Consider the following 14,644-nt stretch of genomic DNA (forward strand, 5'->3'; position numbering starts at 1 on the left):
TTAAACAGACAGCGAAGGGAATACAGAATAGTAGCTTCAAAGTAACTTACACAATATTTACCTAAATTTCTTATTTACTTCTAAAAAATGTGCTCAGGGCAAACATCTTATTTTACAAATTAGCTCATAGGAGCTATATAAGAATGAAGTAGAACCTTTTGTCAAAATGTCCCCGTAAGGAATTACTAGGATGTGTTTCTTTCTAGGTGTGTTACCCACAAATCCCTATTGTAACCTGGATTTTCAGTTGTGAAACAAAGAAAATGCTCCACTTGCCTTTAGTAAGGGAACACAATGGGCCCTCTGGGTATCAGCATTTAATTTGTGGCTGAGTTTGGAGACATGTGATGCCTACCATTTGCTCCTGCTGCTGGCAGGAGGCAGAAAGGAGCAGCGGAGGGGAAGAAGGGGTGACAGCTACGTTACCTAGAGCCACCAAGTCCTGCTGCTGGGAATTTAGAAAAAGCTGCCCTGGAGAGCATGGAGTTTCTCTTTCTCTGCTTTTGGAAACAAAGGAGACAGACAGCTCTCGGATGGACTCTTGTGCTGGACTGAAAAGCTTACAGAGAGAAGGACTGCAGGTAGGACAGTGGCATGGTGACATCAGCCTCCCAGTTCTGACTCTAGCTCTCAGCTGACAGCTCTTCCTAGGACGTAGGGGACCAACGACCTCTGGGTCCTCAAGGTCCCCAGAGAACCATGTGGGTGGAGTCATCCCGAGCAGCATTTGGCTGAACCTACTAGAGCATCAGCTGGATCACAGTGATTCTGAAAATTGAAGCAAACAATCTAAATAATTCTGCCCAAACTGTTCTGTTGTTCAAACATAGAGCTGGCTGATGCAAAAGTGGTCTTTTTGGCTTTTTACTTAGATAACAGTAAAAATTATTTACATCATTTAGTATGTATACATCAGAATTGAAATAATTCTTTTGGAAAAAGTATATTAATATGGATGAAGCTGTTAGCATACATTTAACCATAGCATTTACGGAGGGCAGATGACAATGTCTAAAAGACAGATTCTGATGGAAAAATGGTAGAAGTGTAAAATCTGCACATTTCCAGGGTAACTGTCATAACAGACTTACTTCACTGGGTTGTAATATTCTGGGTTGTGGAGCCAATCAGTGACTCTGACCTACCCAGAATCCCACAGTATCTTTCTTTGATGTTCTCTTTTGGCTTCTTTGGCTGAAGTTCATGTCAAAACAAGGTATATTATAATCTATATCAAAGGAGTTTAGAAGTCATGGCCCCACAGAGCCCATGCTAATATATGTTACTCACATTCTCACCTTGTCAGTCCATTAACTACTAGATGTGCTGTGAGCTTTGCACTGAGCTTCAAGCAGATGGCAAGAAAATGAAGGGCCTGCTGCAAAGAATGTCCTGCTACAGGCTCCACCAAGGACAAATTCTTCAGTGGAGCAAATCCGCTGCCACAGGAAAGCAGAAGAGTCCATGTTAGTGAATCTAGAACTGTTGAACTTGAAAATACATTGGTATTTGCTGAAAGCTCACGGCAGTACTGGACATTGTCAAATTCTCAATGCAAAAATTAAAAAATAAAAAAAATAAAATTTCTTTTATCAGAAAACAATGTTCATAATCAATGTAATATATTTAAAATTGGATTTTATCGTGGAAGATAGATTTGTTTTTTTAAGGTTAGTGTTATCTAACTTTAAATATCTATAAAATGAGCTGCTTCATTTGTACATTCAATGACTCCAGCTGATTTTCCCAAAATATATCACATAGTCAAACATTTCCACCAAGCTGAGAATAGAAACAAGCTGTTAGTAAGAGGGAGTGATGGGTAAGAACTAGACCTGCCAAGACTGAATGATTAAAAATGATGCTGAGTTGAAAAAAGCAGAGACTTTCCCCCACTCCGTTATCACATCTTACAAGAGTAGCACAAATGCTTCTGTGCCTTGTAACAAAAATGGCAGAATTCCTTAGTCCTGGAGACTTAGAAAATAAGTTCTCCACCCCACCCCTCACTTCCTTCCATACTAGGGCCATAGTGGGGTGGATGTAACTCTCTTGCCTTAAGGCTTTTTCAAAAGCAGGTAATTGCTTTTTAAAAATGTCATGCTTTTTGTTGTTTCTAATAAAGTAAAATGAAAGTTTATAAAGAGAATGTTGATTAGCTATTCCTCATCTCTGGTAAAGATGGAGAGATTGGAATAGGGTTCAACTTCATTAGAAGGAGTTTAGGGCAGACATAGGAAGAATTTCCTGAATCCGGGAGTTATGAAGCACAGGGTAGATGCTGATGAATGTGCTTTTCCTGTCCCTGGAGAACTTGCAGTAACAATACAACACACATTTGGGGGGAGAATTTGCAGGGACGATAAGGCATACATTTTGGGGAAGGGTGGGGGGAGGGTGTGATATGTGTAGTAATGAACTCAGGAATGCAAAATATTAGTTATGGAATAACAGGCTGCTCCGTTGCTAGGGAACCCTAAAAATAGGGATGAATGACTGGCTGAAAGGGACAGGGAGGAGTGGATGTTTCTGTGGGTTTCGTTGGGTAGTCCAGGCCTGCCAAAGGCCATGCAGAGCTGCTTTCTGAAGCTGCAGAAATGGAGCAATGAGTATGGACAGGAAAGTCTGAATCCCACCATCTTATAGAGCTGTTCTTGACCGTGGTCGAGTCTTCTCCCAGAGCAGGCCAGAGCAGAGTAGACAGTGCTCAGACTCACAGGAAGGGCTCGAGGCTCAGTTCCTGAGGGGAGATGATGGGTCCACAGCTCCTCCAGGAACTGTGCCCAGTTGCACATCCACATTCCCACTCCCAGACTAATTCCCAGCTTGAGAAAGTTTGGATTACAGCCTAACACCCACCTTTCCATAGTGTGCAGAGCTGGGGGGATGGATAAGAGGAATCTAAGTGGTGAGGAGCAGGGTGTGTGATGTTATTTCAGAGCATGGTAGTTTTTGTTTTCATCCCGGACAGGTTGACCTTTCCAGTCTGATGATTCCTTTAAAATATTTTAAACAAATTTCACTTCATATCAAACTGATAGCCTATCAATGCTGCACTACTTGTGTTCTCTATGAGACGTTCCATTAGCAATTGTGGCTTTCATCTGTTATTTCCTGCTTGGTGGGGCTTAAACAAATTCCTGATGTTGGTATAACAAAGGGCGTGGCTCACGGGTTTATTTTTCTTCAGTTGATAGTGAAATATAGTAGAAATGATATTTGGTTGTTATGTGAACACTGGGCAGAGAGCAGGCAAATGGAGAGAAAGGGAGGACATCCATTGAGAAATAGAACCCTAGCTCTCCTCCCCGAGCAAGTGTTGCTATAAGAAACAGCAGGTTGGGTTCGTGTTCTTTGGTCCCTTTGATGCCTTTGTCCATTCTTTTAGAAAGTTGGCTCCAAGGAAGAAAGGCGAGGCTGTTGTCAAAGATTCCTACTGTACCCTTGCTAGCAATGTTATTAGTTTGTGACTTCGAGGCTTAGCAAGTGACTTTCTGTTTGTGGGTTTACGCAAAGGACGTCCTAACCCAAAGAAAAAAAAATCTTTCCCTAAACTTTTGTTGAGATTCACTGCTTTAGTTAAGTCATTATCTTTTCCTGGTAGACTCTATTAAATTCAAAAAGCAAAAATAAGAAATCCTTGGTAGGGTAGAACTATTACAACATTAGACATGATCACCTTATAACAAGCAGATTAGGCATAGAGCACAGAAAAGATTTATAAATATATATATATATTTAAAAAAATTAAATCAATTTAGATACACCTTTTTTAGTGTACAGTTTTGCAAGTGTTGACCACAATCAAGTTGTGAAATAATTCCATCACATCAAAAAATTCCTCCATATCCCTTTATATCAAACCCTTCTCCATTCCTTAGCAACCACTGATCTGTTTTCTGTTCGTATAGATTTGCCTTCTCTAGAACATCCTATAAATGGGCTTATACATCACGTAGACTTTTTAATCTGGCTTTTGTCACTAAGCATAACATATTTGAGATCCATCCATATTGTTTCATATTTCAATAATCTGTCCCTTTTTATTGTTGAGTAGGATCTCATTGTATGGATATAGCTGATTTTGTTTCCTCAGTTTCCTCAGGAATTCATTCCTCAGTCAAGGGACTGCTAGGAACTGCACTGTGTGCCCCCTAAAATTCGTATGTTGAAACCCTAACCCAACTCTAACTGTATTTGAAGATAGTGCCTCTAGGAGGTATTAAGGTGAAATGAGTACATAAGGGTGGGGCCCTGATCTGATAGGGCTGGTGCCTTTATAAGAAAAAGAAGAGACACCAGAGTTCTCTCTCTGAACATGTGCACTGAAGAAAGGCCATATAAGCACACAGAAACAAGGTGACCATCTACAAACTGAGAAGAGCGTCGTCCTCACGAGAAACTGAATTGGCTGCCACCTTGATCTTGGACTTCCCCGCCACCAGAACTGTGAGAAAATAAATGTCTGTGATTTAAGCCATTCAGTCTGTGGCATTTTGTTAAAGCAATCTGAGCAGACTAATACAGGGACACTTGGGTTGTTTTTACTTTTGTGATTATGAATAAAGCTGTTATAAGCCAGAACTGGTAAGCTTTTAATTTTTTAACTTATTTTTTAAAATAGCTAATACATTCTCATGGTTCAAAAATTTTAAAAGTAAATCCAATAGATGGGCTTGTTCAGCATGTGCTCCAAATTTCTATATAGTAGAGGCTAAAAAGCAAAAACTACATTTAAATATATTCATGAAACTAGGGTTCAAGATATGCATTAGCTATACCTATCAGATATACTTTTATAAAATTTGAATTTGGAAATAAGTTATGTGGGGAGAGGAAGTCATGGAAGTCATCCATTTTGCTGATGAGAATGCTATCAGCTGATTCCTGGCTTGCAGCTAAGGCAATCTTTCTCTAGCCAACAGTTAGAGCTCTGATTCTGACTTCTGATTTCTGGAATGAAACTAGGTTGGGTAAACCTGGAACCAGAAGTCAAGTCAGCACATCTCTTATCCTTTACTCCCCTCACCTCAGTTTCTTGATAGTGAAAGAGGTAGCAGTTAGTTTCCTTGAGAATTTGGTGTTTATCTGGGGAGCCTGTTCTAGAGTCTGCTCTTCCAGCACTTCCTGTGAGTTTTGTAAGACACTAAATCCTTGTCTTAAAGGCCCTTCTGTTTAAACTAGCTAGAGGTTTTCTATCATTGGCAACTGAATCCTGACTGACTGAAGTGTGCAGTGGAAAGGCGTCCTTTCCCAGCCATCCAGTCTCCTTTCCAAAGGCAATCACTATTATTAATTTCTCATGTATCTGTCCAGAGGTACTTTATATAATCAAACATAAAATTTATCCTCCCCTTTTTCAAAAACAGAAATTGTAACATATAACACATACCCTTTTGCATCAACTTAAAAAAACCTTCATATCTTAGAAATCTTTTCTATGTCTTCATATAAAGAACTTCCTACTTTTCCTACATACCGTGTTTCCCCCCAAAATAAGACCTAACCGGAAAATGAGCCCTAGCATGATTTTTCAGGATGACATCCCCTGAACATAAACCCTAATGAGTCTTTTGGAGCAAAAATTAATGTAAGACCCGGTCTTATTTTCGGGGAAATACGGTAGTTGCAGAATATTGATTGCTTTACATGGATGTATCATCATTTATGTAATAAATCCCTTTTTGGTGGAAATGTATTACTTCCAATAGCTTTCGATTACCAACAATGCTGCAATGAATATTGTTTGTATACATTTGCATATGTACTGATATATCTATGAATTCCTAGAAATGGAATTGATAGGGCAAGGAGTATTCCGTATTTGTAATGTACACATTTGTAATTTGAGAGAATTGCCAAATTCTCCTTCACAGAGATTGTCCCAGTTTATCTTCCCCCCAACAACATATGAGACTGCTTATTTCTCCACACCACCAACACAGTGTATTATAAAATTTTCGTGTTCTTGCTAATCTAATAAGTGAGAAATATTATGTCTTTGAAATTTTAATTGGCTTTCCCCCCTTTTATTATGAGTAGAATTGAAAATCTTTTCACATGTTTAGAAGCCATTTATATTTTCTTTTCTGGTGAACTTTTTATCTCCTTTTTTCCTATTGGGCTTTGATTTTTCACTTAGCATGGTATTTGTAACAGCTATATTAGGTTAATTAGCTCTTTGTTCATGATATGAGTTGCAAATGTTTTCCCCAACTTTGTTTCTTGACTTTATGGTGATTTTAGCATGCACTTAAAAACTGTGTTCTATTTTTGTCATAGTTTAGAAAGGTCTTTGCCATTCTAAAGACTCTTCTCTTGTTATGGTTCTTTTATTGCTTACATTTAATTCTTTGATCCATTTGGAATTTATCCTGGGATAAGGGGAAAGGTATGGCTCTGTTGGGAGTCACTTCTCCACGTAGCTCTCATGTTTCTACGCAGCTTCTGACAGCTTTTGTTCTGAACTAGCTTTTCAAGTATGTCTGTATATTGATTAGCCTTGGGAAGCAGAGGTAGTATCTCTCTCCAGGTCAAAAGGCAAATTTGATTGCTGTCCAAGGTAATAAAGATAATGTTTCCCTCTGGGTCAGGTTTACCAGCAGTCCCCTTATAGAATGGAAGGTTTTCTAAGGTCACAGTTCTGCACCTGTGACACAACCCACTATGTGTGCAACATCCACCTGGACCAATCTCTGCATCATCCCAGAGGTACTTAGAGAGCAAGGGGAACTACCACATTTATGGAACGCATGTTTCCTGCTATGCATGGGTAACAAAATCTTTTGTCTGTGACCTAGGAGTCTCGTGTCTTCTGAAAGAATCTATGAAGTCCTAGTGGCTAACCTGTTAGCTTGCAAGCACAGTAAAATCCCAGGCTCCTCACAATTCTTGACAAGATCTACCTCTGTTTTTCTAGATGGCTACACTGTTACCTCATCATAATTTTTGTTTTGGATTGGGGGAGGTAATTCCTCCTTTCCCAACTGATTCTAGATGACAATTTTGTTGTACACTAAATTCTGTTTTGAAGGTCATTTTTGAGCTTATATTCTATTCAGTTAATCTGTCTATGTCTGTGCTAGTATTTACTTTTTGAAAAATTCAGGCTTTATAATGTTTATTATCTGGTGGAATATATGACAACTTATTCTCTTGTTTTCTAGAATTTCCCTGGAATTTCCTGCATGACTGTTTTTGCACATGAAATTTAGAATCAACTATTCAGTTAAAAAAATTTCTTGCATTATATTAATGACAGTGCCAAATTTATAAACTAACTTAGAGAGGTTTAACATCTTTATGATGTTGAGTCTTCCTATCTAGGAACATGATATGACTTTCTTTTTATTCAGGTTTCTTCATATACGTGAGGTCTATTGATTTCTGACTGTGAGTTTTATACCCTTCTAGTTACACAATTTTCTTATTATTTGTAATAGTTTCAGTAGATTCTTTTGGATTTTCCAGTTTCACAATTACAGTAACTGAAAATGTAGCTAATTTTATCTCTCCTTTTAATACCTGTAATCCCCTTCTCCTATCTGTTTGGTTTGTGTAGTACCTCAAAAATAATGTTCAATAATAGCAATGATAGTTAAAATTTATTGAATATTTATATGCCTTGTAGTGTATAAGTACTTTGCAATTATCAACTATTTACACCTCATAGCAAACATCCTTAAAAATTATTATCATTATCCTCATTTACAGAAGGGGAAATTCAGCACAAAAATATTATGTAAATTATCCACAGTTACATAGTTCTAGGAGGCAAAGCAGAGATTTGAACTCTGGTAGCTGAATACCAAAGTCATCAACTTTTACCATTTTACTACAGTGCCCCATAAAAGAAGTGAATAAATGTCCTTTGTTTCTGATTTTGGTGGAAATGTTTCTGGTGGTTCTCCATTAAGTATGGTGATCACTTCTGAGGTAAGGCAGATCTACTCAATTGTGTTAAGGATTAAAAGTTTTTTTGAAGAATAGATGGACATATTTTTCAACAGCTTTTTCAGTATCTATTGAGATGATGTTAGATGACTTTTCTCCTAAGATCTATTAACGTGATTTAAGTTAATGGAGCTCCGAAAATTGACTTACTTTTGCTCCTCTCGAATGAAAGCCACTGGGCCTTGGGCTGTTCCTCCTTTGATGTGCTGCTGGGTTCTGTTTGATAACACCTCATTTGACTTCTGCATTGATATTAATAAGTGCACAGGTAAAGTTTGACAGGAGAACAAATTCTGGTGTATAGGAAGAAAAAGTTTTAGTTGGAAGCCCATTAGTGGAGATGAGGGGCCCCTGGCTGATGGCAGAGGAGTGGGACAGCTTTGTGTTCTTTACCAAAGGAATTGATGAGAAGGTGGGGGAGTTCCAAAGCAGTAAGAAAAGCATTAAAGAAGAACTCCGCCTACTTTATACACGTTTCCTAAGAAATAGTTTCAAACAGAATGCTCCTATACCTCCTACATTCTCCCATACCTCATATTGTCTGCTTTCTCTTCAAAGTGTTCTGGTGGTCAGAAGGAAAAATCTGGCTAGAATACTAGTCACTACTAGTTACTAATAAAGGAATACTCATTTGACAATTGAGTCATTCCCTAAATATACTGGCTATGGTGGGTAGCTCTCTGTTCTTTAGTGAGCTACATAAAAATAAATGAGAATGACTGAGGGCCCACAACTGGAGCATGAGGGTTCACCTCACTATGGAGAAAAATCAAAGAAATACCAGAATGAGGGAGAAGATGACAAAGTTGACAGATGTCAAAATAATGCTGCTAACTTCTCTTAATTCTTTCTACAAGTAGTTCTGCAGAGTAAAGTAATTCAGCAGTATAAGTGCTGAATTACTTCCTTCCACCAAGGGGAAGAAGAGAATTCAGTTTCTCTGAGGGGAACTTTGATGGAGTGCTCTGTTGGATTCCAGGGCAGTATTTCTTAAAGAGATAATGGGGCATCTGCATCAGAATCCTCTGGGGTGTTTGATAAAAAGTAGATTCCCAGGCCCTCCACGGGGTGAAACTGTGAAATCTGAATTGTTTTTAAAAAGCCAGCTAATTCTGATGCATATACTCCTAGGATCTCATTTACAAAGACAAGTCTTTAGAAATGGTTGACTTCTCCATTCTACCTTTTGTAGAATCAAGGAAAAATGCCACATTTAAAATATATCATGACTTAGATTCAGGTCCTAGCTTCACAAAGATGTATACACACAGACTATGATACATTTATACACACAATACACAGACAGACTGTGATCATTTATTTCAGTATCTTTATGCAAAAAGATAAGTTGATATTACTAAAACACATTCGTCTAAAAGTAGACAATTAACCTTCCAGAATCAATGGATTCCGCTGCATAAAATCCTCAGTCACATCCTAGATATCAGAGATGCTAAATGATACACATCCTTTCACACCTTTCAGTGGGATAAACACCGAAGGGAAACAGTTCCTGTGGGCGTCACCAGTGGGCATCCCAAGAAGACAGCTGTCTCTGCTTCTGGCTAACAATTTGCAACAAAAAAAAATCGAATGTTTCAGTACTTCTGAATAGTCTGCTTAATAATTTGCAAAGCAGAACCCATCTCTCTGATGCTCACTAAGCATTTTTGGCAAGTAATTTAGACATATTTATCTTCTCTGACATTGCCTGATGGAGCTGTGTACTTCCCTGGTGCGTGTGGAAAGTGACTGGCTGGAATGGTGCATTCTGCACTCTACAATAAGGTGAGGGTGCCCCACAGATGGAAGCAGCCCATCCTGGGCACCTGGCCTAAAAAGTGAAACGAACCAGTTCTCCAGTAGCTGTTCAGTCAGGTATTTGTTATTTTAACCTCTTTAGTAAGGTCTCAGATGTTTCAGGCCTGGTCTCTGGGAGTTAAAATAAAAAAAAATTAATCCAAAAAGTTTAATTTAAATTTTTTAATAAAAAAAATTTAAGACTGTCAAAATATATCCTAATTTTAAAAAGGATTCCATTTAAAACTGAGTGGAAAAACAAACATTAGACGTTAATTAAAAGGAACACTGTGAGTGCTTCAACTGTGTTCCTGAACTCCGAAAAAGTGGTGACAGTAGAAAAACGTCACATTTACATAAATAGCTTTACCATTGGAGGAAAAATCCCTGATGACATGATGATGATGATGATGATGATGATAATGATGGAGGAATGAGGAGAAACATACTTGGTAGAACTTTTTGTCCATAATATCTTTAGTAAGTCTGATTCAAAATACGGGGTTCCTGAATTAAGGAAAAAAAACATGGGGGCAGCCAGGGAAAGAAAGAATCCAAGACCCATGCGTACATTTTATCGGTCCTCAAATTCATTCAAGAAATGGCATAAATCTTGTAAAAGGAAAGGTAAGCTGTGGGTTGTCATTGGTGTAATCAAGTACGTACAGGCTCCTTCTAACTACTTGAGGAGAGATAATTCTAGGAGACAGACTGCTTTCACTGTAGGGGCATGTTCACTTGTCTGATTATAAACTTTGGCATGGAAAGTCTTCCCAAACCTGTTCATACCTCCCAGCTCAACACTCAACACTGTCAGCTTAGTTTTTCATTCCCAGAAAGGTGATAAAAATCAAACATTACTAAAATGGCTCTTTATATAAAAAACCTATTTGCATTTTATCCAGTTTCACAGAATTTCTGAACAGCTATGAAAACTGAGTAACTGAAAGTTACAGATGGATATAAATATTTCAGTCATCCACTGTGATAAGTGTAGCAAATAAATGCTCTTGATGCTTTAGGAGTCTTGTCTTTCAAGACGGATTCCAAATGCTAAATCCTGCATTTTAGAGTCAGGGTTAGAGAATATTCAGGGGAGGCACAAATAAAATCAGTCAATATATTTTCTTGAATTGTGACTATTTTTATTCAAGCACCAAAACAGTTTCCCCAGAGCAATCTCTAAATCTCTTGTTTTCCTTCTGCTGAGGAAGTGTTCATTTCCACTACTTGATGAAAGTTTAAAGAGAGGGGGGGAGGTAAGAAGGGAGGAAAGAAGGGAGGGAGGAAGGAAGGGAGGAAGTGAAGAAGGCGGGGTGGGGGGGGGAGACAGAGAGAGAGAGAGAGAGAGAGAGAGAGAGAGAGAGAGAAAGAGAGAGTTTCCATCTCTGACTCTACTCCAAGGTCCAGACCTCTGGCTGCCCTTCTCTATATTAGACAGAGTCCACTATTGGTACAGCACCCTCAGAATCTTCTAAAGCAGTTGTGTGACAACATGAAAAATGAGTAGAGTTTAATAACAAGTATAAAAACCAATGTTCGTAATTGGATTCATGTAATGATTGCAATTATGTTGAAATTATATATACATGCAGATAAGACTAGAAGAAGATATGGGGGGAAATGAGGCCAAATGACGTGAAGGGAAGTTAGATTTGGGATAAATAATTTCTATTTTAATATTTCCAATACTGTTGTTATATTGTTTGCAAAAATAACTTTTTCATAAAAAAATTGATAGACTTGTATACTGAAAACTATAAAACGTTGTTGAAAGAAATTAAAGGAGACACAAATAAATGGAAAGACATCCAGTGTTCAGGGATATTGTAATATTATTGAAATGTCTATACTAACCAAAGTGATCTGCAGGTTCGATGCAATCGCTATCAAAATGCCAACAACATTACATACATAAATAGAAAAACCCATGCTAAAATTCATGTGGAATCTCAAAAGACCCCAAATAACCAAACAATCTTGAAAAATAAAAAGTTGGAGGTCTCAACATTTCTTGATTTCAAAACTTAAGTACAAAGCTATGGTCATCTAAACAGTGTGGTACTGACATAAAGACAGATCTATAAACCAATGGAGTAGAGTAGGGAGCTCAAAAATAAAACCTCTCATATATGATCAAATGATTTAAACAAGGATACCAAAATCACTGAATGGGGAAAGGACAGTATTTTCAATGAATGGTGTTGGGAAAACTGGATATCCATATGCTCTTACTTTCCACTAAAATTCAGTCAAAATGGACAAAAACCTAACCATAAGAGAAAAACTACAAAACTCTTAGAAGAAAATATAGAGGAAAATATTCATGACATTGGATTTGGCAATAATTTCTTGGATATTACAGCTCAGGAGACAAAAGAATAGGTAAATTGGATTTCACCAAAATGAAAAACATCTGTACACCAAAGGACACTATCAACAGTGAAAAGGTAACCCACAGAATGGGAGAAAATATTTGCAAATTAAATGTTTGATAAGGGATTGATTTCTAGAGCATATAAAAAACTTTTATAACTCAACAACAAAACAAACAACCTGATTATAAAATGGGCAAAGGGGGCAGATGGGTGGCTCAGTTGGTTAGAATGCAAGCTCTGGGCAACAAGGCTGCTGGTTCGATTCCCACATGGGCCAGCAAGCTGTGCCCTCCGCAACTAGAATGAAATCAATAAGCTGTCGCTCTGCTCCCGGGTGGCCAGATGGCTCAGTTGGTTGGAGCGCATCCTCTCAACTACAAGGTTTCCGGTTTGACTCCTGCAAGGGATGGTGGGCTGCGCCCCCTGCAACTAACAATGGCAACTGGACCTAGAGCTGAACTGCGCCCTCCACAACTAAGACTGAAAGGATAACAACTTGACTTGGAATAGTTCCGGAAGTACACACTGTTCCCTAATAAAGTCCTGTTCCCCTTCCCCAATTAAAAAACAAATTGGGCAAAGGTCTTGAATAGACATTTCTCCAAAGAAATGGCCAACAAGCACATGCAAGGATACTCAACATCACTAGTTATTAGGGAAGTGCAGATCATAACAACAATGAGATACCACTTTACACTCATTAAAATGGTTATTATTTAAAACAAAACAAAACAGAAAATAACATGTGTTTTCAAGGATGTGAAGAAATTGTGAAGTGTCGGTGGGAATGCCAAACGAAGCAGCTGCTGTGAAAAACTGTATGGCAATCCCACAAAAAACTAAAAAGAATTACCAAATGATCCAAAAATTCCACATCTGGGTTTATATCCCCAAGAAGTGAAATCAGGGACTCAAAGAGACACTTATACACCTATGTTCACAGCAGCATTATTCACAAAAGCCAAAAGTGAAAGCAACCCAACATTGGCAGATGAATGGATAAACAAAATGTGGTATATTACATACAATGGAATGTTATTCAGCCTTAAAAAGGAAGGAAATACTGACACATGCTGCAACATGGATGATCCTTGAAGACATTAAGCTAAGTGAAACAAGCCAGTCACAAAAGGACAAATACTGTATGATTCCTCTTGTATGAGGTTCTTAGAATAGGCAAATTCATAGAGACGGAAAATAGAATGGTGGTTTCTAGGGGATGGGGGAAGCAAGAAATGGGGAGTTATTGTTTAATGGGTATAGAGTTTCAGTTTGGCAAGATGAAAAGAGATCTGGAGTTGGTTGGAGTTGATGGTTGATTGCACAGCAATATGAATGTATTTAGTATCACTGAACTGTACACTTGAAAGTAGTAAAAGTGATAAATTTTATTATGCACATTTTACCACAATAAAAAAAATCTTGTCAAACATACATTCTAGGCAGTACATCCTGAGGTCCTTGTTCCTTTCTTTCTCCAGATACTCATCTGTCTTAGCGTTGCTATTAAGGAGATTGTTGCAGATTAATTGCCCTCTTCTTCACTCTGCAGCAGATTCTCCCCTGACCACTTCAACTGTAATTTCTGTACTAATGGATTCATCTTTTGAGTTACAACTATATACTAATTGTTAATATATGCAGGGCCCTCCGTTTGCTGCTGTGGAAAATTAAGTAGAATATGGGCTCTTGCAGCAATGCCCGTACAAGATAAGGCACATGGGACACAGAGCATTATCTCCACAGGAAAATGAAGCTTACATATCCATTGTGAGTGGTATAGACCCAAAATGCATTAGAAATTCAGAGGGAGAATAGGGAGAAGTGGAATCGAAGCAACTTGGGAGAATGGGAAACACTGAACTGAAGGGGAAATTCAAGGGTTAACTACATGTATTAACATATACCAGGTTTCTCAACCTTGGCACCACTGATATTTTGTCCTGTACTGTTTTTTCTGTAGGGACTTGTCCTACAGATTGTAGGATGCTTAGCAGCATCCCCAGCCTCTATATGCTAGATGACAGTAGCTCCCTTCTCCACTCCAGTGGGGACAATTGAAAATGTCTCCCAAAATTTCAAATGTCCCCTGGAGGGCAAAATAACCTCCACCCCCATTTGAGAACCTCTGACATATGGAACCTGTCCCTGAGCCAGGAAAGACATTAGTTTGTCCAAAGCAGAAAGTCCACTCATGAAAGTGTCTTTCATCTATGACACATCTATTCCAAGTATCAGTTTTGGCACCTGATACGTAAACCTGAATGGTTTATACGCCTTTTTTGTTCCTTCATTTTGAATGGTGCTATAAGAAAATTGACTGGAAACCTTCAAAAGAGGTTGGATAGGGAGACTGTAGAAGGAGATGGACCATTTAGGAAGCCTTTGTAAAATTCATACAAGGGATCTAAAGACCTGAACTAAAGTTACAAGTGGAATAGAAAGGGTGTGTATGCAAAACTTTGTGTAAAGGAAGAATGAACAGAATCTAGGGGCAGACAGCACTACATGTT

The 14,644-nt window shown here is 38.3% G+C and overlaps 1 protein-coding gene across 1 annotated transcript in view; it reads right to left on the reverse strand.

Annotated features, from left to right (window-relative positions):
• Window positions 1-1,363: 1,363 nt before the first annotated feature.
• The window catches only part of LOC308499452 (uncharacterized protein), a 134,612-nt gene continuing 121,331 nt past the window's right edge, over window positions 1,364-14,644 (reverse strand). Inside the window, exon 5 of the mRNA XM_081052912.1 lies at window positions 1,364-1,439. The gene's annotated coding sequence lies outside the window, so the exon portion shown is untranslated. The remainder of the gene's footprint in view (window positions 1,440-14,644) is intronic.

This window comes from Rhinolophus hipposideros (assembly GCF_964194185.1).
Source record: "Rhinolophus hipposideros genome assembly, chromosome: 7".
Taxonomy (NCBI): domain Eukaryota; kingdom Metazoa; phylum Chordata; class Mammalia; order Chiroptera; family Rhinolophidae; genus Rhinolophus; species Rhinolophus hipposideros.